At 39.1% G+C, this 23937-nt stretch overlaps 1 protein-coding gene across 1 annotated transcript in view; it reads right to left on the bottom strand.

Moving 5' to 3' along the window:
- MAML2 (mastermind like transcriptional coactivator 2) overlaps window positions 1–23937 on the bottom strand; it is a 402720-nt gene that overhangs the window by 339218 nt on the left and 39565 nt on the right. The gene's annotated exons all lie outside the window — the stretch shown is intronic.

Below are 23937 nucleotides of genomic sequence, written 5' to 3'. Positions count from 1 at the left end.
CCTCCCTCCCACCTCCCACCCCATCCCACCCCTCGAGTGCCTCAGTGAACACTGGGGTACACGTGTCTTTTTCAATTATGGCTTCCTCAGGGTATACCCTCAGTAGTGGGATTGCTGGGTCATATGGTAGTTTTTTTAAGGAACCTACATACTGTTATCCACAGTGATTGTATTAATTTACATTTCCACCAACAATGCAGGAGGGTTCCCTTTTCTCCACACCTTCTCCAGCATTTATTGTTTGTAGATTTTTTGATGATGGCCAGTCCACCCAGTGTGAGGTGATACCTCATTGTAGTTTTGACTGCATTTCTCTAATAGTGAGCAGTGTTGAGCATCTTTTCATGTGTTTATTAGCCATCTGTATGTCTCCTTTGGAGAAATGTCTATTTAGGTCTTCTGGCCACTTTTTGATTGGGTTGTTTTTCTGGTATTGAGCTGCATGAGCTGCTTGTATATTTTGGAGGCTAATCTTTTGTCAGTTGTCTCATTTGCTCTATCATACATATATATAATGGAATATCACTCAGTCAGAGAAAGGAACACATTTGAGTCAGTTCTAATGAGGTGGATGAACCCAAAGCCTATTATACAGTGTGAAGTAAGTCAGAAAGAGAAAAACAAATGTCATATATTAATGCATATATGTGGAATCTAGAAAAGATGGTACTGACGAACCCATTTGCAGGGCAGCAGTGGAGACGCGGAGAAAACAGACTGTGGACACAGAGCAGGAATGAAAGCGAGCGGCAAATTGAAAGACTAACATTTAAACATATACATTACCATATGGAAAATAGATAACCAGTGGGAATTTGATTAACTCAAACCCGGCGCTCTGTGATTCTATGATATTTATATTAGTTCTTCATAAGCATTGTGTTATTTACTGCCTGGTCCTTGGATATATTCTACATTGCTGAGATTTCAGAAAGATAACTTCCAGATAAGTGAAATCTTAGGTGAGATGACTCAAAACACTGTTTTAGAACATTATTTTTCCCTTTAATTTTGTAGTCTTGTTTTCCCTTTTGTTGGTAGTACTTTACTTAAGGCCTCCTCGGACCTTTTTGGAAACTTTCATCTTTTGTGCATGTACATGTATAATATTCGTACATGCACATAAAAGGGTGTGTGTGTGTGTGTGCCCATATCACATTTTTATTCAGAAAATATTGCTGCTAATCACAATCACTTGGAAAGGTATAAGAACATCTGCCAATGTAAAAGATAACCACTTGCTATTACGGTTTTCATCTCCTGGATGTATATCACCTTTGGCCAGGACCTCCTGCAACACCACAAGATAGACTCTGAGAAGTCTAGCTCTCTCCTGACACAGTTCTGTGCGCCACTAGAACATCTTTTTGCAGCATATGTTAGGAATATCACGTATTAGGAAAAGCACTATTATTAGGAATTTTTAGGAATACTTGAATACTGAAATGCCACCATTCAGTGAACACATATAACAAATTACCTCCTATGTTACTGCCATGCACCATTCTACTTTGTAGCACAGAACCACTGCTGTCATCCTTGGATGGAACTCAGATAAGTCAGTTTCTTCTAGCTAAGCATATTTACTATTGAGTAAGGCAGCATATAATTGGTTTGATGTAAAAAAACCTTAATTTATCACAGAATCATAAAAGTCTAGTACTATATTTTAAGTGGCTTTAAAAATAACACTTTGGGTAGCAGAAATAGGCAGACTTCAAGAAAGGAAGAGAAGCCTGTGAAGGGAAGGAAATTAATTTTCAGCTATTGGATGGCCCTGTGCGCTGGGCACTGCACTAAATGCTAGAGACACTTTTTCTCATTTAATCCAAACAGCAATTCTATAGGGTGGATATTATTACCCATTTTGTAGAGGAGAAAACTAAAACCATAAACAGTGCATTTATTTTCCCCAAGCTTATGTTTATTAAATAGAACAGTCATTATGTACACCTAGGTCTACTTGACTCTGAAGACTGGGTTCTTTCCACTGTTGTACTCCATGATGCCTCTCTTCTGTAGAAATTTCCCTGGATATCTGTTGCCAGAATTCATTTAAATGCATTAGTCATTCCCAGAAACACTTAAAGACTAGACTGTTCTAACATCTATTCTTCTGAAACTATTTCAAAAAATTGCAGAGGAGAGAACACTTCCAAATTTATTCTGTAAGGCCATCATCACCTTGACACCAAAACCAGACAAAGATATCATAAAAAAAGAAAATGACAGGCCAATATCACTGATGAACATTTATCCCAGGAATGCAAGGACTTTTCAATTTGCAAATCAATCAATGTGATATAGCCCATTAGCAAATTGAAGAATAAAAACCATATGATCATCTCAATAGATACTGATAAAGGTTTTGATAAAACTCAACATGCATTTATGGAAAAAACTCTTCATAAAGTGGGCATAGAGGGAAACTATCTCAACATAATAAATGCCATATGTGACAAACCCACAGCTAACATCATAATCAATGGGGAAAAGCTGAAAGCATTTCCTCTAAGATCAAGTGCAAGACAAGGATACCCGTTCTTGCCACTTTGATTCAGCATAGTTTTGGAAGTTCTGGCCACAGTGATCAGAGAGGAAAAAAATAAGAGGAATCCAAATTGGAAAAGAAGGAGTAAAACTGTCAGTGTTTGCAGATGACATAATGCTATACAAAGTCAAAAGACTACCAGAAATCTACTGCTGCTGCTAAGTTACTTCAGTCGTGTCCAACTCTGTGCAACCCCATAGACAGCAGCCCAGCAGGCTCCGCCATCCCTGGGATTCTCCAGGCAAGAACACTGGAGTGGGTTGCCATTTCCTTCTCCAATGCATGAAAGTGAAAAGTGAAAGTGAGGTCGCTCAGTCGTGTCTGACTCCCAGCTACCCCATGGACTGCAGCCTACCAGGCTCCTCCGCCCATGGGATTTTCCAGACAAGAGTACTGGAGTGGGGGTGCCATCGCCTTCTCCAGAAATCTACTAGAGCTCATTAATGAATTCTATAAAGTTGCTGGATTAATTAATTGATGTACACAAATCTGTTGCATTTCTATACACTAACAATGACATATCAGAAAGAATAATTAAGGAAACAATCTCATTTACCACCACATGAAGAAGAATAAAATACCTAGGAATAAACCTATCTAAGGAGGAAAAGACCTCTACTTCAAAAACTGTAAGATGCTGAATGAAATTGAAGATGACACAAACAGATGAAAAGATATACCATGTTCCTGGATGGGAAGAATCATATTGTTAAAGTGACCATACTGCCCAAGGTAATCTACAGATTCAATGCACTCTCTATCAAATCATCAATGGCATTTTTCACAGAACTAAAAGAAAAAATTTTTTAATTTGTATGTTAATACAAAAGACCCCAAATAGTACAAACAATCTTGAGAAAGAAGAATGCAGCTGGAGGAATCTGACTCCCTGACTTCACTATACTACAAAGCTACAGTAATCAAAACAGTATGATACTTGCACGAAAATGGACTTATAGATCAAACAGAATAGAAAGTCCATAAATAAACCCATGCTTTTGCTTTTTACTTGCATGCATGCTCAATTGTGTCCAACTCTGTGAAACCCCATGGACTGTAGCCCACCAGGCTCCTCTATCCTTGGGATTTCCCAGGCAAGAATACCGGAGTGGGTTGCCATTTCCTCCTCCAAGGGATCTTCCTGATCCAGGGATCGAACCAAAGTCTCTTGCATCAGCAGGTTGATTCTTTACCACTAGCACCACCTGGGAATTAATCAATTAATGAGTAACAAAGGAGGCAAAATATACAATGAGAAAAGACAGTCTCTTCAGTACATGATGCTGGGAAAACTGGACAGCTGCATGTAAAAAATAATGAAATTAGAATATTCTTTAACACTATATACAAAAATAAACTTAAAATGGATTAAAGACCTAAATATAAGACCAGTTAGTATGAAACTCCTAAAGGAAAACATACACAGAACACTCTTTGACATGAATCACAGCAATATTTTTTTGGATCTGTCTCTTAGAGTTTTGGAAATAAAAACAAAAATAAATAAGTTGGACTTAATTAAACGTAAAAACTTTTGCATAGCAAAAGAAACCACACACAAAAGACTGGGAGAAAACATTTGCAAATGATGCCACCAACAAGGGATTAATTTCCAGAACATACAAACAGCTCAAACAGCTTAATTAAAAAAAAAAAAAAACTAATAAAAAAAAATGGACAGAAGATCTAAATACAGATTTTTCCAAATAAGACATATAGATGGCCAACATATACTTGGAAAGATGCTCAGTATAGCTAATTATTAGAGAAATGTTAATCAAAACTACAATGAAGTATCACCTCACACCAGTCAGAATGACCATCATTAAAAAGTATACAAACAATAAAAGCTAGACAGAGTGTGGAGAAAGAGAAATCCTCCTATATTGTTGGTGGGAATGTGAACTGGTGTAGCTACTATCAAGAACAGATGGAAGTTCCTTAAAAAACTAGAAAACTGTAATTTGAAAAGGTACGTGTACCCCACTGTTCTCAGCAGCACTGTTTACAATAACTAGGACATGGAAGCTCCCTAAGATCCCATCAACAGGTGAGTGGATAAAGAAGATGTGGTATATATGCACAATTAAATATTAATTAGCCATAAAAACGAACGAAATAATGCCATGTGCAGAAACATGGATGTACCTAGAGATTATCATATGAAGTGAAGTAAGTTAGAGAATGGCAAATATTATATGCTATCACTTATATGTGGAATATAAAAAAATTTAAATGGACCCATTTATGAAACAGAAATCAATTCATAGATAGACAAAAAAACTTATGATTAGCAGAGGGGATAGTGAGAATACAGGGAGAGAAATGAAGAGTTTGGGATTAATATATACACTATTATAAATAAAATAGATAAATAATACAAATCTACTGCTAACATAGGGAACTATATTCAACGTCTTGTATAACCTTTGCCCATGAATAGCATGAAAAGGCAAAAAGATATGATCCTGGTAGATGAGCCTCCCAGGTCAGAAGGTGTCCAGTATGCTACTGGGCAATCTAGAAAGAATGAAGCAGTTGGGCCAAAGCAGAAATGAGGCTTAGTTGTGGCTGTGTCTGGTGGTGAAAGTCTGATGCTGTTAAGGACAATACTGCATAGGAAACTGCAATGATAGGCACATGGATCAAAGTAAATTGGATGTATTCAAGCAGGAGACAGCCAGACTGAATATCAACATCTTAGGAATCAGTGGGTGAATGGGCGAATTGAATTCAAATGACCATTATATGTACCACCGTGGGCAAGAATCTCTTAGAAGAAATGGAGTAGCCCTCATAGTCAACAAAAGAGTCCGAAATGCAGTACTTGGGTGCAGTCTCAAAAATGATAGATGATCTCAGGTCATTTCCAAGGCAAACCATTCAACATCACAGTAATCCAAGTCTATGCCCCAACCACTGATACTGAAGAAGCTGAAGTTGACCAGTTACCTGAAGACCTACAATGTCTTCTAGAACTAACATCAAAGAAAGATGTTCTTTTTGTCATAGAGGACTGGAATGCAAAAGTAAAAAGTCAAGAGATATCCAGAATAACAAGTAAGTTTGGCCTTGGAGTACAAAATGAAGCAGGGCAAATGCTAACAGAGTCTTGCCAAGAGAATTCCCTAGTCATAGCAAACACCCTTTTCCAACAACTTGAGAGATGTCTCTACATATGGACATCACCAGATGGCAGTACTTAAATTAGACTGATATGTTCTTTGTAGCCAAAGATGGAGAAGCTCTATATAATCAGCAAAAACAAGACCTGGAGATGACTGCAACTCAGATCATGAGCTCCTTATTGCAAAATTCAGAATTAAATTGAGGGAAGTAGGGGAAAACTTCTAGGCCATTCAGATATGACCTAAATCAAATCCTTTATGATTATACAGTGGAGGTGATGCATAGATTCATGGGATTAGATCTCGTAGACAGAGTGCCTGAAGAACTAAGGACAGAGGTTTGTAACACTGTACCACAGACAGTGACCAAAACCATTCCAAAGTAAAACAAATGCAAGAAGGCAAAGTGGGTGCCTGAGGAGGCTTTACAAATAGCTGAGGAAAGAAGAGAAGCGAAAGGCAAGGGAGAAAGGGAAAGATACATCCAACTGAATGCAAAGTTTCAGAGAATAGTAAGGAGACATAAGAAGGTCTTCCCAAATGAACAATGCAAAGAAATAGAGGAAAACAATAGAATGGAAAAGACTAGAGATCTCTTTTAGAATATTGGAGATATCAAGGGAACATTTAATGCAAAGATGGGCATGATAAATGACAGATATGGTAAAGACCTAACAGAAGAGACAAGAAGAGGTGGCAAGAATACACAGAAGAATTATACAATAAAGGTCTTAATGACCCAGATAACCACAGTGGTGTGATCACTCACTTAGAGCTGGACATTCTGGAGTATGAAGTCAAGTGGGCCATGATTTTGAACAAAGCTAATGGAGGTGATGGAATTCCAGCTGAGCTATTTCAGATCCTAAAAGATGATGCTGTTAAGGTGCTGCACTCAATATATCAGCAAATTTGAAAACTCAGCAGCGGTCACAGGACTGGAAAAGGTCAGTTTTCATTCCAATCCCGAAAAAGGACAATGACATAATTTTCCAGCTACCATACAATTAAGCTCATTTCACATGCTAGCAGGGTTGGCTCAAAATCCTTCAAACTAGGCTTTGGCAGTATGTGAACCGAGAGCTTCCAAGATGTACAAGCTGTGTTTAGAAAAGGCAGTGGAACCAGAGATCAAATTGCCAACATTCACTGGATCATAGAGAAAGCAAAGGAGTTCCAGAAAAACATCTACTTCTGCTTTCACTGTATGAATCACAACAAACTGGAAAATTCTTAAAGAGATGGGAGTACCAGATCACTTACTTGTTTTCTGAGAAACCTGTGTGCAAGTCAAGAAGCAGCAGTTAGAACTGGACATGGAACAACTGACTGATTCAAAATTGGGAGAGGAGGATGACAAGGCTGTGTATCATCACCCTGCTTATCTAACTTGTATCATGTAAAATGTCGGGCTGGGTGAGTCACAAGCTGGAATCAAAACTGCCTGGAGGGGAAAAAAAAAAACTGCCTGGAGGAATATCAACCGCCTCAGATATGCATATACTACCACTCTAATGGCAGAAAGTAAAGAGGAACTAAAGAGCCTCTTGATGAAGGTGAAAGAGGAGGGTGAAAAAACTGGCTTCAAACTCAACATTTAAAAAATGAAGATCATGGCATCTGGTCCCATCACTTCATGGCAAATGGAAGAGGAAAATGTGGAAGCAGGACAGATTTTTGTTTTCTTGCACTTCAAAATCACTACGGATGATGACTACAGCCATGAAATTAAAAGACACTTGCTCCTTGGAAGGAAAGCTATGACAAACCTAGACAGCATATTAAAAAACAGAGACATCAGTTTGCCAACAAAGGCCCATATAGTCAAAGCTTGGTTTTTCCAGTAGTCATATACGGAAGCGAGAGCTGGACCATAAAGAAGGCTGAGTGACAAAAAACTGATGCTTTTGAATCATGGTGTTGGAGAAGACTCTTGAGAGTCTCTTGGACTGCAAGGAGATCAAACAAGTAAATCCAAAGGAAATCAGTCCTGAATATTCACTAGAAGGACGGATGCTGAAGCTGAAGCTCTAGTACTTTGGTCACCTGATGCAAAGAACTGACTCATTGGAAAAGACCCTGATGCTGGGAAAGATTGAAGGCAAAAAGAGATGGTGGCAGAAAATGAGATGGTTAGATAGTATTACTGACTCAATGAACATGAATTTGAGCAAACTCCAGGAGATAATGGAAGACAGAGGACCCTGGCATGCTGCACTCCATGGGGTTGCAAAGAGGCAGACATGATTTACTGACTCAACAACAACAACAAATAACCTATAACAGAAAAGAATCTGAGAAAGAAATATATATATAAAAAAATATATATATATTTATATGCTACTGGAGATCAGTGGAGAAATAACTCCAGAAAGAATGAAACTCCAGTACTTTGGCCACCTCATGAGAAGAGTTGACTCATTGGAAAAGACTCTGATGCTGGGAGGGATTGGGGGCAAGAGGAGAAGGGGATGACAGAGGATGAGATGGCTGGATGGCATCACTGACTCGATGGACGTGAGTCTGAGTGAACTCCGGGAGTTGGTGATGGACAGGGAGGCCTGGTGTGCTGCAATTCATGGGGTCGCAAAGAGTCGGACACGACTGAGCGACTGATCTGATCTGATATATATAAATATATATATTCTTATATATAAATATATATATATATTCTTATATATATACACATACATATATACATATATTCTTATATATATACACATACATACATACATATAACTGTATGTATATATTTTGCTATATACCTGAAGCTAACACAACATTGTAAATTAACTGAACTTCAATTAAAAAATACTATTCTAATTTTTTGCAGTAATAATTTAATCTTTTTCTATTTCTCTATTCCTTCCAGTGCATTGATATATGGCTATCGTGATGGCATGGAAATCTGTGAATAAGTCTGCTCTTTTAACAGCACAGTGTGAGTTTATAGGACTGGACTATAAAAACAAGTGAAGAAATAGGGATCAGAGTCTAGCAAAGTGTCACATAAGATGGCCCCAAAAATCCCTGAGTGCATTCAAGTTACTGAAAGTAGATCTGATATATGAGTTAATCATTACTTGTAAATTTTCTACTTTATGTTGCTTTTTTCAAATATCATACTGACTTTCAAATGGAAAGTAAACATATATCGCTTGGATTATGCTTGACAATGGTATCCATACCTTACAATATGGACATTTTTTTTGAAGCAACAGCTATGAAGCCGTGTGCAACTATGTGTTCTTGAAAAAGAATCACTCGCGAAAATGGACACGACGTTACCTTTGTCCTGTCTCATCTATCTACATTTTTACTGTGAAAGCATCCACAAACAAGGTTTCTGTCCAGTTCAGGAGGCGTGTTATACATACTACAAATCTGGAGCTTGATCATTTTAATCCACTTATTCAGTACTAACTGTGAGCCTGCGGCAGATTAGAATATATATTCAAAACCAAAACATAAATAGACATTTCTCCAAAGAAGACATACAGATGGCTAACAAACACATGAAAAGATGCTCAACATCACTCATTATCAGAGAAATGCAAATCAAAACCACTATGAGGTACCATTTCACACCAGTCAGAATGGCTGCAATCCAAAAGTCTACAAATAATAAATGCTGGAGAGGGTGTGGAGAAAAGGGAACCCTCTTACACTGTTGGTGGGAATGCAAACTAGTACAGCCACTATGGAGAACAGTGTGGAGATTCCTTAAAAAACTGGAAATAGAACTGCCTTATGATCCAGCAATCCCACTGCTGGGCATACATACTGAGGAAACCAGAAGGGAAAGAGACACGTGTACCCCAATGTTCATCGCAGCACTGTTTATAATAGCCAGGACATGGAAGCAACCTAGATGCCCATCAGCAGATGAATGGATAAGAAAGCTGTGGTACATATACACAATGGAGTATTACTCAGCCATTAAAAAGAATACATTTGAATCAGTTCTAATGAGGTGGATGAAACTGGAGCCTATTATACAGAGTGAAGTAAGCCAGAAGGAAAAACACCAATACAGTATACTAACGCATATATATGGAATTTAGAAAGATGGTAACGATAACCCTGTATACGAGACAGCAAAAGAGACACTGACGTATAGAACAGTCTTATGGACTTTGTGGGAGAGGGAGAGGGTGGGAAGATTTGGGAGAATGGCATTGAAACATGTAAAATATCATGTATGAAACGAGATGCCAGTCCAGGTTCAATGCACGATACTGGATTCTTGGGGCTAGTGCACTGGGACAACCCAGAGGGATGGTATGGGGAGGGAGGAGGGAGGAGGGTTCAGGATGGGGAACACATGTATACCTGTGGTGGATTCGTTTTGATATTTGGCAAAACTAATACAATTATGTAAAGTTTAAAAATAAAATAAAATTAATTAAAAAAAAATAAGACTATCAGAGACAAAAACCCAAATAAAATATTGATAAATCTGCATTAAAAAAAAAAAAAAAACCCAAAACAAGTAAATAAAAAAACCCACTGCAATCAGATGTAAAACTTTGTTACATCTTTGAAATCATTAGAAGAGTGAATAATTTTCCTCAGTCTCCCATATGCTGAAAGGGAGGAAGGGCATAGGGTTTGCATTTTTGGTTATCTGAAGCATGTTAAATCATACAGCTTTTTTGATGCACATGAAGATAATAACTCTAAATAAGTCAAATGCCTCTAAAAAGAGAAAGTTTGAAGCATTGCCAACTAAAAGGAAATAGCAATGGTAACAAGAGCAGGACTTCAACCTTGAAGACTCAAGCAGTAGGACCCTCAGAAATGTCAGGTTGAAAAAATTAGACACAGCTTCACAGCCCATGGAAAGTATACAGAAGAATAATCATTCTGATAGCATGCCATTCTCATGTGTCAGCCCAATCAGAGGAAGTGAAAGTGAAACAGTCACATCTGAACAGACTGGTCAAAGTTTCAAATAAAAATGAAAACACTGAAGGTTTTCTACATTTAGCAGAAGAGTAGAGAGGAAAACTATAAAATGACTTAAATGGTTCATACATCCAGAGTCTACAAAAGTGGATTGGATAAATACTTTCTTAGCCCTTTATTTAACCTCGGCTATTCAGGCAAGCACTGACTATCCAGTTGCAGCTAGAAAATAAATGCTGAATGCCCAAAGTTTAGAAAGTACTCTGGAGGGATACTAGTGAATTTTAAGTATTATTTTCAGCATTGGCTTAGCTTTCATTTTTTAAACATTCATTTTAAAAGTTCTTCAAAAGACTAATATCTTCTTTCTTAATTATTCTTGCCCCAAAGCAGTTCTGTCCCCTAGAAATAAGTACTTCTTAAAGGAAACCCCTACAAATGCCAAGCTCAAATATTTTCCTTTTGACAACAATGCCAGCTCCAGAAACGCTTTACAAAGAGCTGAGATGTGAATTTTCTCTCCTCTGGAACAAGGATGTTCTATCAAAGGTAACCCATTATACGAAAACATTTAATGTGTGTGTGTGTGTGTTTTTAACACATCAATTAATTCTAAAAATGTGGTTGCCCTAACTAAAACCACATGGTTAACTTAGGATGGAAGAAAAGGAAACAATCATTTTGTGAAATTTTCATCAGTTGTAGCTAAAATGATCAGCATCTTGTTATGAGCATCTTCTGCATGAATTTTTACAGGAAAAACTTTAAGGATTCTAAAGGAAAGAGATGGCAGAAACGACTATTTCTAAGAAGCTCACTGTTTATTCAGAGGTACAGTAATCAAATGTCCTACAAGAAAAAAATCTTGACTTCATATAATTCTCATATAATTTTGATAAGAAGAGAATCTCTTCTAGAATAAACAAAGAGATAGCATTTACTGAAAACTTACAATATGCTAGGGACCATGCTTTATCCTTTATATGCATTACCTTGATTCATTGACACTATAATGTAAACAGTATTATTACCTCCATTTAACACATGAGAAAAATAAGGCTCAGGGAGGCTATGAAAATTGCTCTCTGCCACAAAACTAATAAGTGGCATTTGGGAACCCAAGCTGTTGGATTTTAAGGTTCTGTGTCTCTAATACCTAAGAGAATTTACTAGGAAATGAGGCATTTGAATACAAGTTAATTTTGTTCCCTTTGGCCAAGAAGACTGAATTCAGAGCAATGACAGCAGCCTCAATATAAGGGCATATTTAGGAATTTCTCCCAGTTGTAGACATACAGTTTCAAATAATCTTGTCCAGCTAAAGTTTAGTCAGATGCTCCACCAAAACTGAGGTAACACCGGGTGAATGAAAGCCTTATTTAGTTTGGATTTAACTTTGAAATATGCAAATGTAATTTCTATTACAAATTCCCTTTTGCAATAGTCAGAATTTTTCTGAAAACACTGATATTTTAAGAGAGTTTTAAAGAGGCATAGAAAAACCACAGGTGAATAAACTTTCAACAAAAACAGAGACGGTCAGGATAAAATGTTCTACTATATATAGAAACATAAAAGTGAACTGGCATTTTTCAAACTAATTTATAAGGCCAGATTCACACCAATGCATTCAAAACTGCTTCCGGCATGCCCAAGTGAGATGAGCTACAGCTCATCTTCTGTTTACAAACAGAAGACAGTCCACACAGACACACTGCTGAAGACCCAAGAGTGACAACCAAATGTCCATCATCTGCAGTCAGTTTCATCCCAAGACCCTCAGAAGCCTACATTATGATTCAACCTGGCAGCACAACAGTGATTAAGTGTGCAGTCATGTTATTTGATAAAATCCCAACTGTATTAAACTACATTGTGGTTTCAATCAAATTACCACTGTTCTGCTGCTCATGTACACACACACACACACACATGAACATACATGTACCAAGAGGTGTCTGATGAGAGTGTTAAAAATAAACAATAAAGCAGTAGCTTCAATACTAATACTCAAGTGAATTGCTGATCACTCCTCTAACACAAATTCCTCTTTGTAGGCTTTGCACTGCTTCTTAGCGGTTTTCAAGCTATTTTGACTGTAACCCACATCAAGAAATGTATCTTAGATCATACCCAGGACATACACACACACAACTGGAACAAAATTTCAGAAAGTAATACTCACTCTTACCAGTGCAACTCATTAATTTCTGCCCCACTTCACTTTTTCTTGTGGTTACAACTCACTAATTTGGTTTCATGACCAGCTAATGGGTCATGGCCCGCAAGCTGAAAAGCAATACCCTCAAGTGCCTAACTGTCCGGTCAAAAGTTTAAGGATAAAGTACAGATGTGAATAAGAGAAAGAAGGGATTAGAATGTTAGAGTATTCGTTGTTAAACTCTAAAATGTTTAAAGAACACAGAATTATGAGCCTTGTTAATTGTACTGCATCTTAATGGACAAAAGGGAAAGGAACATTTTGGGTTGGTGGCCAAGAAATGATTCAAGATATTTGAAACAACCCTTGAATGACAAAGAAAAAATAGTATAATAGCCACTGAACAAACAGGAAAACTGAAAGAAAAGAGGACAAATGCTTCATTTGTTTACTCAGTCCACAGTAGAATCCTCACATGAATTGAATCCTTATTGTGGTACCCAGTCAACTTTTAACAGAAAGAACATCTTCCCTTCCATAAAACTGCAGAGTCTATATTAACAATAAAATTATGGCAATTATAGGTCTGGTCAAAGCAGGAGCCCAAATTATCAGAAAAAGTTTCATTAATTCCCATTAAATAAGAAACAGTGATATGACCTTGGCTGTAGCATCCAGAATATCAAAAGAACAGGTTCAAACTGACCAGTGACTCACTCAGTACATGGCATAGACTAAGATGAACTTCCCCTTTCTGCTCTTGTCTTTTCACAGAGCACAGCAGCGCATCAACGACAAAGTCCGCAGAGTAGGCACTCTGTAAACGTTTGCAAAATAACAGAACAATACTAACGGTAAATTGACAGCTATAACAGAAACAGATTTTTTTCTTTTTTGGATATGTTTACTTGCTATAGAAAGCAACACCGAGGGGCTTTATTTGCAGTCTGTTAACCTGTTTTTGTCTTCACAATCTTAAAGTCTAAAAACTTTATAAAAGTATTTTTGGTACGCCAATGATGCTTTATATAAGGGGAGAAATATAGAAATACCCATATGTTAACATTTCTTTTTAAACACAGTTATAAAGATTTCCATTTCCTTGATTTTTATAGACTATAAATCCTATTCCGTGCCCTAACTCCTGCCTTTCACCTATACCCCATCTTCACCTTCTCATTGCTTCCCCCAATTTCCCAGAAACCTACTATGCCCAGGAAACAGGACCATTTTAGGATATCCCCCACACGTCTGTATGATCATGTCGAAAGCTGCAAGCCTTTCTGCAGCACTGATACTTTCAGCTATGTGATATAAGGACATCTTCTAAGTGCTTCAATTAGTAACAGCATGCTACATGCTTCAACTGGGGTCAAGTAAAAATGAAGTGTGTAGAAGAGTCAAATGATTATAACTATTTAAAGTTTTCTGTAGAAAAAGCGTGAGGATGGAAAGGCTAAGGGATCGGGAGAAGAATGCTAGTAACTGATGGTATGAAGTTCTGGATGAATAGAAATGGGCTGAGTTAAAGGTTAGCTTTGAACAGGAAGAGGAACCCTCTCTTTGAGACTCAAGGAATGTATAAACACAGGGTAGGTATTCTCTGCTGAGAGGGCACTGAAAAGTTGTGGAGTCAAGAGCTGATGGTCTGCTTTCTCTGCGAGATACACAAGGCAAGGCCATTTGCTACAAACACTGGGATTATATATGAGGAGGTAACTAAGCAGGTGAAGAGCTAATGAGTTCCTGTTATGTGTTAGTCACTATGCTAGGTCATATATCCATATATTTATATCTATGTTATATAAAATACATGTTATATATGTTAATATATGTATGTGTTATTATAAACATTATATGTATATATTATAATAAATATAATAATATTTATTATTGCGTCAAACAATCTATAACAACAACAAAAAAAATCAAGTCAGCACTAATATTCCGATTTTACAGAACAAGAAAGCGTGGCTTGGAAAGGTTTGTTATCTGCCCAGATTCAGAAAGTGGTAGAGCCAGAATGTGAACTCAATCTATCTGACTGTAATCATAAATCCCAAGGAACGTGAAAGCAAGGCAACGAGTTAAAAGATCATAGAATGTTATTTATGGGTTCTGCCAAGATCAGAAACTAGATATTCAGAATAGCACAAAGTACGGTTGGGATTCAGAAGGCAGCTTGTAGGATCAATCCCACACTGAGCGTTTTGCAGAGGAGATAAATACAAAAGATGCTGCCTGTGCACCCACCCATATATTCTTGGCACCCACCTTTCCTCTGCACACAACTTCTTAACATACAAGCAGCTCCGACCCTCTGCCTTGAGGCTTTCTCTAGCTGTGGAAGCAAGCTTGGCCTTTAGACAAGGAGAGGACAAGAAGTTCTAGGGAAGAAGTTCCCCTGGAAGCATCCCTTAGCCCACGACCCATGGATGTTGGTTGAGAACTACGCCTCTGGTGGGAAGGCAACCCGGAGACATGCTGCACACATTCGCCCAAGCTCCACAGTCAAGCTGAGCCCTGGTTACCCGCAGCAGCAACCTGCTCAACACACCTGTCACGGCTTCCTTCTCTCCATCTCACTTTCCCACGTCCTTACACGGACTTCCCAGAATCACCTCCCAAGGCCACTATCTCCACTCAGTTCCTCATGATCCAGCTTCTGGGAAAGCAAAACCAAAACAGTGAGAAAAGGTGCTACAGAAGTCACAGAATCGAAAGTGCTGGTGAGAGAGTTAGTTCCCCTGCCACCCTTGAGACTCAGGGTGGGTAAAACAAGAAAAAGAATCAAGAGGAAGTGGAGAGAGGAAGACACCGTGGAACAGTCAAGATTGCTGAGGTCTCCACAAGGAAGAACAGGAGGTGAGACACTGGTGACGTGGAAGCAGGGGAGATCGTGTGATAATCAGAGTTTGAGATTTCATTGACAGGACAGGCTGAGGTGTTGATAAAATCAAGGGTGAGACCATGGGAATCCAGTTCTCAGAGGAGCTGAGGTGAACGCTAATGAAATCAGAAGTCATGAAACTAAGAGCTGGCGTGTTTGAAGCATTTCCTTCAGGAATGTGAAATCTGCTGGGGTGATGACAGTAGATGGGAGGAAGAGAAACCTTGGCAGCTGTCAAAGCGTGGAAGTGACCTGAATAGCGGCAGACAGCTATGACAAAACGTATTAAAGGCAATAAAACTGAATGGTGTGAATTTCAGAGGAGGAGGGAGAAGCTGAAAGAGGCGGTGTGGAACTAAGATAACGCTGACACATAAGGTACACGAAGTGGTACATCGTGGTACATCAGGGCTTTGAGGTACATCAAGCTTATCCGTCTTTTACCTGAGAGGAAAAGAAGGAAGGAAAGGTTCTTAGGAGAGAACCAGGTTTCACTGAAGGGTTGGAGGCAAAGGCAGTGGCTTGCCACGTGGAAACAGGATGGGGAGAGGTTTTTTGTACAAAGGAAAACAGTTTTCAGCATGCACGGTGGAAAGAACTGGAAGGGAAGTCAGTGAAAGGACAATAAGCTGTTGGGAGAAAGGGAGGCTCCCTGGACCAGATGACATCATAAGGGAGGATTCATGACCCCAGAGCTTATGGAGGTGAGTAGGATGGAGGGAGGGACTAGAAATAACCCGGTAAAAGGCCAGGATGGTGGTGCCATAACAGCAGGGTCAAGAATGGGGACTTTGGAGTCAGACTCTGAAGTTAGGTCCTGAATCTGTTATTGACTCTGGGACCTTGGTGACTTTGGGATCCTGGTCACATTATCTAAATGGCTATGCCTCAGTGTGGGTGATCTCCACCATGGGAATAGGAATATGTGGAGGATAAAATGTAAAATGCTTAGCTCCACTTCTAGCTCCCAGTAAGCACTTGATAAATGTTAAATATTTTTTATTATAGCTAGCCACATGATTTTGAATGAGTCCTTTGGTACAAAGGATTTTAATACCAACTGACCAAGGGTCTCAGATATTGTTTGGACTCTATCACACAAAAATTAAACAGAGAGACTGACTGATTGGTAAAAACAGATTCCTTTTTCCTAGAAATTAGCAATTCTGAATCTGTGTAAATGTCAGCTTTCCTGTCAGTAGGACTGGGACTACAGTGAAGTGTAGAATTTATGAAGACACTCACACTGGGTAAATGTAGGACTTGAGAACGAGTTCACTCTTAAAGTTTATGCCCTATGTGTCTTGATTTCCTCATTCTAGTCTTGGCCCTGTCTGTGAGTAACTCTCTTTAGACTAGGTTGGTAGTAATCAAACTCCAGGGCAGAACCATTCCACTTTCAGACTGTGGGGCCAAACCAATCAATTTCAGTCCATAGACACGTATCAAAAGCAGAATGACTATCTCGCCACTCTGTGTATGATCCAAGGCTAACTGATATGAACAAATATATTTCTTAGAACTTTTCTCTAGAGTTTATATATGCTAACAAATTCCTAACTTATATGATGCATCTTTTCACAGTCGTAAATTAAAAGTATATGCCCCAGTGACCCAGATGGTAGAGAAACTGCCTGCAAAGTAGGAGACCTGGATTCGATCCCTGGGTCAGGAAGATCCCCTGGAGAAAGAAATGGCAGTCCACTCCAGCATTCTTGCTTGAAAAAGTCCATGGAGAGAGGAGCCTGGTGGGCTACAGTCCATGGGGTTGCAAAGACTCAGACACGACTGAATGACTAACACTTTGTTATCTGTGAATAGATCTGTTTTTTATACCGTCATCAAGGGCTTCCCAGGTGGGGCTAGTGGTAAAGAATCTGCCTGCCAATGCAGGAGACACAAGAGACTCGGGTTGGATCCCTAGGTCAGGAAGATCCCCCTGGAGTAGGAAATGGCAATCCACTCCAATATTCTTGCCTGGAAAATCCCATGGACAGAGGAGCCTGGTGGGCTACAGTCTATGGGGTCGCAAAGAGTTGGACACGACTGAGTGACTAAGCATACATGTACGCCATCATCAGAGATATTCTAGGAAACACAAAGCTGGGGAAATTATTCAGTCACTTTATGAACTGTGCTTCTTGGATTCATACTCAGGTAATACACTCATGTGCAACGTTGCTGTTGTTTAGTCACTAAGTCATGTCTGACTCTTTTTCGACCAGGTTCTATAGACTGCCAGGTTCTTTGGTGCTGACATTTTTACTTAAAAAAAAAAAAAAAAATTAATAGCACTGGCAAAGAAAATCTAACCATAACTCACACATTTTACAGTCATTATCACCTGCCATATATAACTTGGCAGTTGCTTTCTGCCTACTACATAAACGTTGAAGAGCTATTGCAACCTCATTCTTCACACCTAAAATCTCTATTTGGGTTTCATATACACTTTCTGTGTGTGTGCTAGTCATTGTTCAAAGAACTTTCTCATGTGTTACATCATTTATCCTCATCAAAGCCCCATCAAGTATTTCCATTTATTAAGATATTTCTACTTACTGTTAGAGACACAGATTTGTTTTCATGCTTCAGTTGCTTCATGCAGTCAATATTTTCAGTGTGTGTTAACTACTGCAACAATATAATGCGAGTTGTCTCTATTCATACTGACTTTCTAAGAGAGACGTGCTGTTGATTAAAATTACTTGATTTTAAAAATATAGGAAAGTTTGGATTACAAAGAGAAGAGAAAATAAATCTCACCATATCCTATACATGTGTTGTTTTGGCCTGCTCCATATCCACTCTTCCCTCTTCCCTGTGAATAGGATCCCCGATACTTCCCTAGCATTGCCACCCGCCCCTTCTGCATTTGATCTGGGTGGGACTGTTGATCATGGGCCTCCTTCCTCTGTGCACAAAGTGGACATATGAGCCAAGCCATATCCAAGGGACTCTGATTCTCTGGAGACTGCGGAGAATGACACCTGGACAGAAACCAGGTAGAGCTGACTCTCCCCTGAGGAGGCACCCTCGAGACAGGACTTTCCAGTTCCTGCTGCCTAGAGCCTCAGAGCTGTCTTCATTCCTGCCCTTCCCAAGGTTTGGTTATTCAGGCTTTTCTCGAATTCTGTGAGCAACCCCCTGACCCTCTAACAAATTACATCATTGATTAAATGAGCCAGAGTCATGTCTGTTGCTCGCAACCAAAGACTATACACAAAGACACACCATCTTAAGACTTCTGTTATAATTCATCTCTATTATTTTCCAGGGCTTTTCATAATCAGATTTTCATATAGGTAAAATTTACTTAATTATGTTCCTGTTGTACATGTGGATGTCTCTAAGCGTTTTTGTTATTATAATAAATAACCTTACAATGATTATTTTCACGCATATCACTTTTTCCATCTTTTGGATTCTTTCCTCTGAGAGGTTCCCAGAAATGACTTTACTGAGTCAGAGGGCACAGATATTATTGTGGCTCTTGAAAGATATTCCCAAAATGTTTTCTAAAAGGACTCTGCCAATTTATAATGAATTCAACCATTCATTTTTACTAGACTTCTGGTCAGCACAGACCATCCATGTAAATTTTGACATTGATGCTGTTTCCTTCACTCATCTTGCTAGAATTATAGTTATCTACAATATAGAATTATAGCAAGTTTTCCTTAACAAATGGGTCATAGAGTAATGAGCAAGTAGGAACCAGTTTTCATGAGTCCTGCTATAAGTACATACCAACACAAAAAACTGTGGAGACAGCCATCCTAATAATTCTTTATCTAAGAATTTTTAAATAAAGGAAAATAAAGGGACCTGTTTTCCTTTCCTCTTTTGAGCTGTTTCCTTTCCAAGAGCGTACATTAGTGGTAATGACTGTGTCATAGGCCTTTGGACAAGATAGTAAGTGTCCTGTAACAACAGATGCCCCCTCCCACACACACACCAAATGAGCCCCAGAGGGACACAGATGGGCAGCAGCTGCCCTTGGTACCCATACAAGGCCAGGGTAGTTCTTTGACTCCTGGGTTCACTTTAGACTCTAGAGATGACACCTTCCCCATCCTACCTGACCTCTGATCCAAGCATCTGACAAGGTGAAAGCAAACATTCATTAGAATGACAGCCGTAGGTCAGTGAGCCCTGTATGAGCAAATACTTAGTGTAAAATTACTATTTACAAGAAAATAAGGAGTAGAAAAATTTACAAGAAAGTAAATAGCCACTATGGCCCTCAATACACATCAACACGTGCCGCTTCTTCCTCAACTCAGCACGTTTTGATGCTCACAGGATCCACCCATTCCCGTCCTTTGAAGCTATGAAGGCTGCTTGGGTCCTACTTCTTACAAGTCAGCTTCAAGCCCTCCTTGACCCCAGGGTTACAATTCTGTGGGGGGAGACAGGCCGTCCTGTTGAGGCTGGGTTCACATTCTTACCTCTCAGAATAAGGAGTCAGGCTGGCTTCCACCACTGTTGTTTCCAGTAAAGTAACAAACTTAGAATTTGCCCGACACTGGGATTCACAAAACTCAGGGTCTGTAGAGTCGGACACAACTGAGCGACTTCACTTTCACTTTTCACTTTCATGCATTGGAGAAGGAAATGGCAACCCACTCCAGTGTTCTTGCTTGGAGAATCCCAGGGATGGGGGAGCCTGGTGGGCTGCCATCTATGGGGTCGCACAGAGTCGGACGCGACTGAAGCGACTTAGCAGCAGCAGCAGCAGCAGCAGCAAGGAAATTCAGATTTTTTTCTGTAGGCCAAGAGTGCCATTTAAAAGATTTAAAGCAGGGACTTGATACAACAAGAGATGTATTTAATCAGTTAACTGGCAAAAGGATGGGAGATATGTTGAAAGGATAAGAGGGCAGCTTGGAAGTATTGCAAGAGTTAAAATACAAAATGGGAAGTGGGCTGAAGTGAATTTAGAAGAGAAGAGAGAGATGCCCCAACCCTATCCATCCAATGCTGTTTCCTGAGAGTAAAACCAAGGTTTGTCTGACAACTAGAAGAACATCCTTTTACATTTTGTGGCATCTATTTCCAAAAGTTGTTCATGCTTCCCATTAGCCCTAATTTCCTTAACAACCTTTTATAGATCTACAAGTAATTAATGTATTCAAATAACTCTTCTTGGACCAGGCAGAGGAGCCATGGAGACCTGAGTAGATAACTGCAGTCCCAGATCACATTGAGCTACGCCAGGGTCAACCAGGAAGAAGGCTCATTGGAAAAGAAAAAGCTAAATGTGTCTGTGCCATGTTATGCTGTTATGTATTATGCTATTTATGCTTCTACTCAAGGAGCTACTGACTTAAACCACTTTTTGAAAATTCCAGAGCCCCAGAAGTCTGCAATTCCCTTGACTGAGAATGGCATTCTGAAATATATATAGGTCAAGGAATTCCCAAGTATGGTGGAGGAATTATTCCATTTGTAACAAGTTCTTAATGCAAAAATAAAGTTCTGAGATTAAAAAAAAAAATCACTTTTATTCATTTTAAGTGGCTTTCAAATTTTAAAGTAACTTTAAAAATATTTAAAAATTAAAGATAATGCATTTTAAAACAATAAAGAAAAAGTAAAACTGGAGACAGTAAAAATATCAATAGTTGCAAGGGGTCAGGGGGAGGGAGGGATGAACAGGTGGTACACAGATTTTTAGGGCAGTGAAACTCTTCTGTACGATACTATAATGGTGGACACATGTTATCGTACATTTGTCAAAACTCATAGAAGATACAACACCAAAAGTGAAGCCTAATGTAAACTAGGGACCTTGAGTATTAATGATGTGTCAATGAAGGTTCATCAATTGTAACATATGTACCACTGTGGCGGGAGGGTTGTTGAAGTGGGGGTGGCTATGTATGTGTGGGGTCAGAGAGTATATTTATGGAAAAAGCTCTGTACCCTCCTTTCAACGCTGCTGTGAACGTAAAATTTTTCTTTAAAATAAGGTCTATTTAAAAGACAATGATGACAACGATGATGATAATGAGACAATTTGTTTTATATTAAAATACATGTGAAACTGCACTAAACAGAAAATACTTGGGAGAAAAAAAAAAAAACTCATCAATTTCCTAACCCCCAAAACCTAGATATCTGTAATTTACTATCTGAGTCATCTAGTACACAAAGGAATTTTTTTCCTATATTATAAAAAACTATTGTTAACAGTTAACTGGAAATATAGTAACTGAAAATTAAAGCAGATTAAAATAATCTGTTTTTCCATAAAATATGTCCCTCTAAGGTCAAATTGGGTGGAAATAAATAGCTAATCTGGCAACAAACACAAGAATAACACTCAGAAAAGTGTTTCTAAAAGATAAACTGAAATACTCATAGAAAATGGACATATTAAAAAAGAAAAAAGACAGCTGGGAAGTAAATCATCTTCTGCTAGAAATCATACACTTTCTTTATTCACCCACCTATGAAAGCCTTTCAAATCTTAAAAAAAAATAAAGTAAAATGAATATTGAAAATCTATCATGTGAAACTTTTACTCCAGTATTTTAAGACATGAAAAATACCTTTATTCCTGTTATGCCACAAGACAGGTACTTCATTTATCTGCAACATATGTATTTCTTACAAGTCTCTGGATGAGAATATATTGAGAAAACATGGAGTACTTCAGTGGTATCTTTGTGATCGCTGTTCAGGCCCAGGCCTCCGACACCAAACGAAGAAGAGTTAACATGCTGACATCTGTTTTAGGCTAAAAATGGAAATCGTGAAGTTCTCTCCTCTTCCAAGAGTTCCCTGGAATGGATCAAAAGGCTTCAAAAGACTTGGCACCAAGGGAACTTCTAGGCAATGTCTACACAGCACAAAATGAAATGGAGACTTGGCATCTTCCTAAAGAATGAGGGCTGTGTTGACTACTGCAGAAAGGGGGACAGAGCCAGCATTTGGGGACCTGAAAAGCCGAAATAATTTACAAGGCTCCAGATTTTTCCTTTACGTGAATCTATATATCAACTTGCCATACAACCCCACCAAAAACTCCTTGCCTTTGGCGTGACTGGACAATGACTGAACATCTAGGCAGGACCACTTTCCAAGCTGGACCCTGTGGCACACATAGACGAATCTCCCAGGTAAGTGAGGCAAAGGCCTGTCTGAAGTCTGAATCGAGAAGTAACCTTCCCAAACTTCTACTTTTTTTTTTCACACCAAATCAACTCTGCCTGTGAAGTTTTGCTTTTCTTGAAGCTGAGTCAAGATGAACTAGCATTTGCGGGCGGAGTGGTTATTTGAGAGCACACCATTCTCCACAAGGGGTCTTTCTATGTAAAGCAGAAGCGTTTTATTTTGCCTTTGAGTTGGGGTGAGCGCAAAGAATTGACTTGTTTTTCCTCCAAAGGTAAAAGAGCCAACCCAGAGACTACCAAAATGTTGGCTTTGTTTATCATTTCCAAGTTGAAATAAAGCATACTGTGAATACTCAGCGCTCTATCTTTCCCTGATTAAAGCGATCCTGCCCTTTGAATTGCTACACAGGATACTGTTCCATGCGGCTCACTCACAGGGCTGTAATAAGTCACAACAGCTTGGCACCTCGCCCAACAAAACACAAACTCTCCTGAAGTCTTGAGCTTTCCCATGGCAACACCACAGTCACCAACACAGCAAACAATCGCTCCCATCCCTACTCCCGCTCCCCTTTTCTAACAGCAAAGGATATCATTGCAGCCAGCCTCCTAGAACCGTGCTCATTATTATCTATGAAAGGAGATAGCGACAGAGATCAAGTTGCCTTCAGTACAGAACTTAAAATGAGATCAAAGGCAGGATAGCTCCAGGAGCACACGGAAGTTTTACATATACTTTCACTTTAAAAGAAAAGTGAGAAGCCGTATGTAAAGTATATTCCCGAAGGATTAATGTGCTTTGCTGCCTTGATTATCAAGTGGCTCTGGCTGGCCCGCAACCTTCATACAAAACCCCCATTCACTTTAGCCCGGACTCTCTCCACAGCGGAGAGGGGGAAATGCCATCTTAAAGCTGCAGCTCTGACACATTCCTCAAACTGCAAAATTGGAACCGTTTTCAAACCTCAGCTGCTTTCTCCAACGGAATGCTCATTCTGCTCAGATGGGAAGGCCGCCTAGAGCAGGGTGGCAGCTTCCTATAGCAGATTAAAGTGGTGCCACTTCCTTTACGACCGCCTCTTTTCAGATTCAAATAACATCCTTGGGGGTGACAATCTCTTCTCATAAGAAGTGTCTGGGCTCCCACAAATACCCTACAATGATCATCTCTCCTTGTG

Source organism: Bos indicus, chromosome 15 (genome assembly GCF_029378745.1).
Source record: "Bos indicus isolate NIAB-ARS_2022 breed Sahiwal x Tharparkar chromosome 15, NIAB-ARS_B.indTharparkar_mat_pri_1.0, whole genome shotgun sequence".
NCBI classification, from domain to species: Eukaryota; Metazoa; Chordata; class Mammalia; order Artiodactyla; family Bovidae; genus Bos; species Bos indicus.
This window is presented reverse-complemented; position numbering and strand designations above follow the sequence as displayed.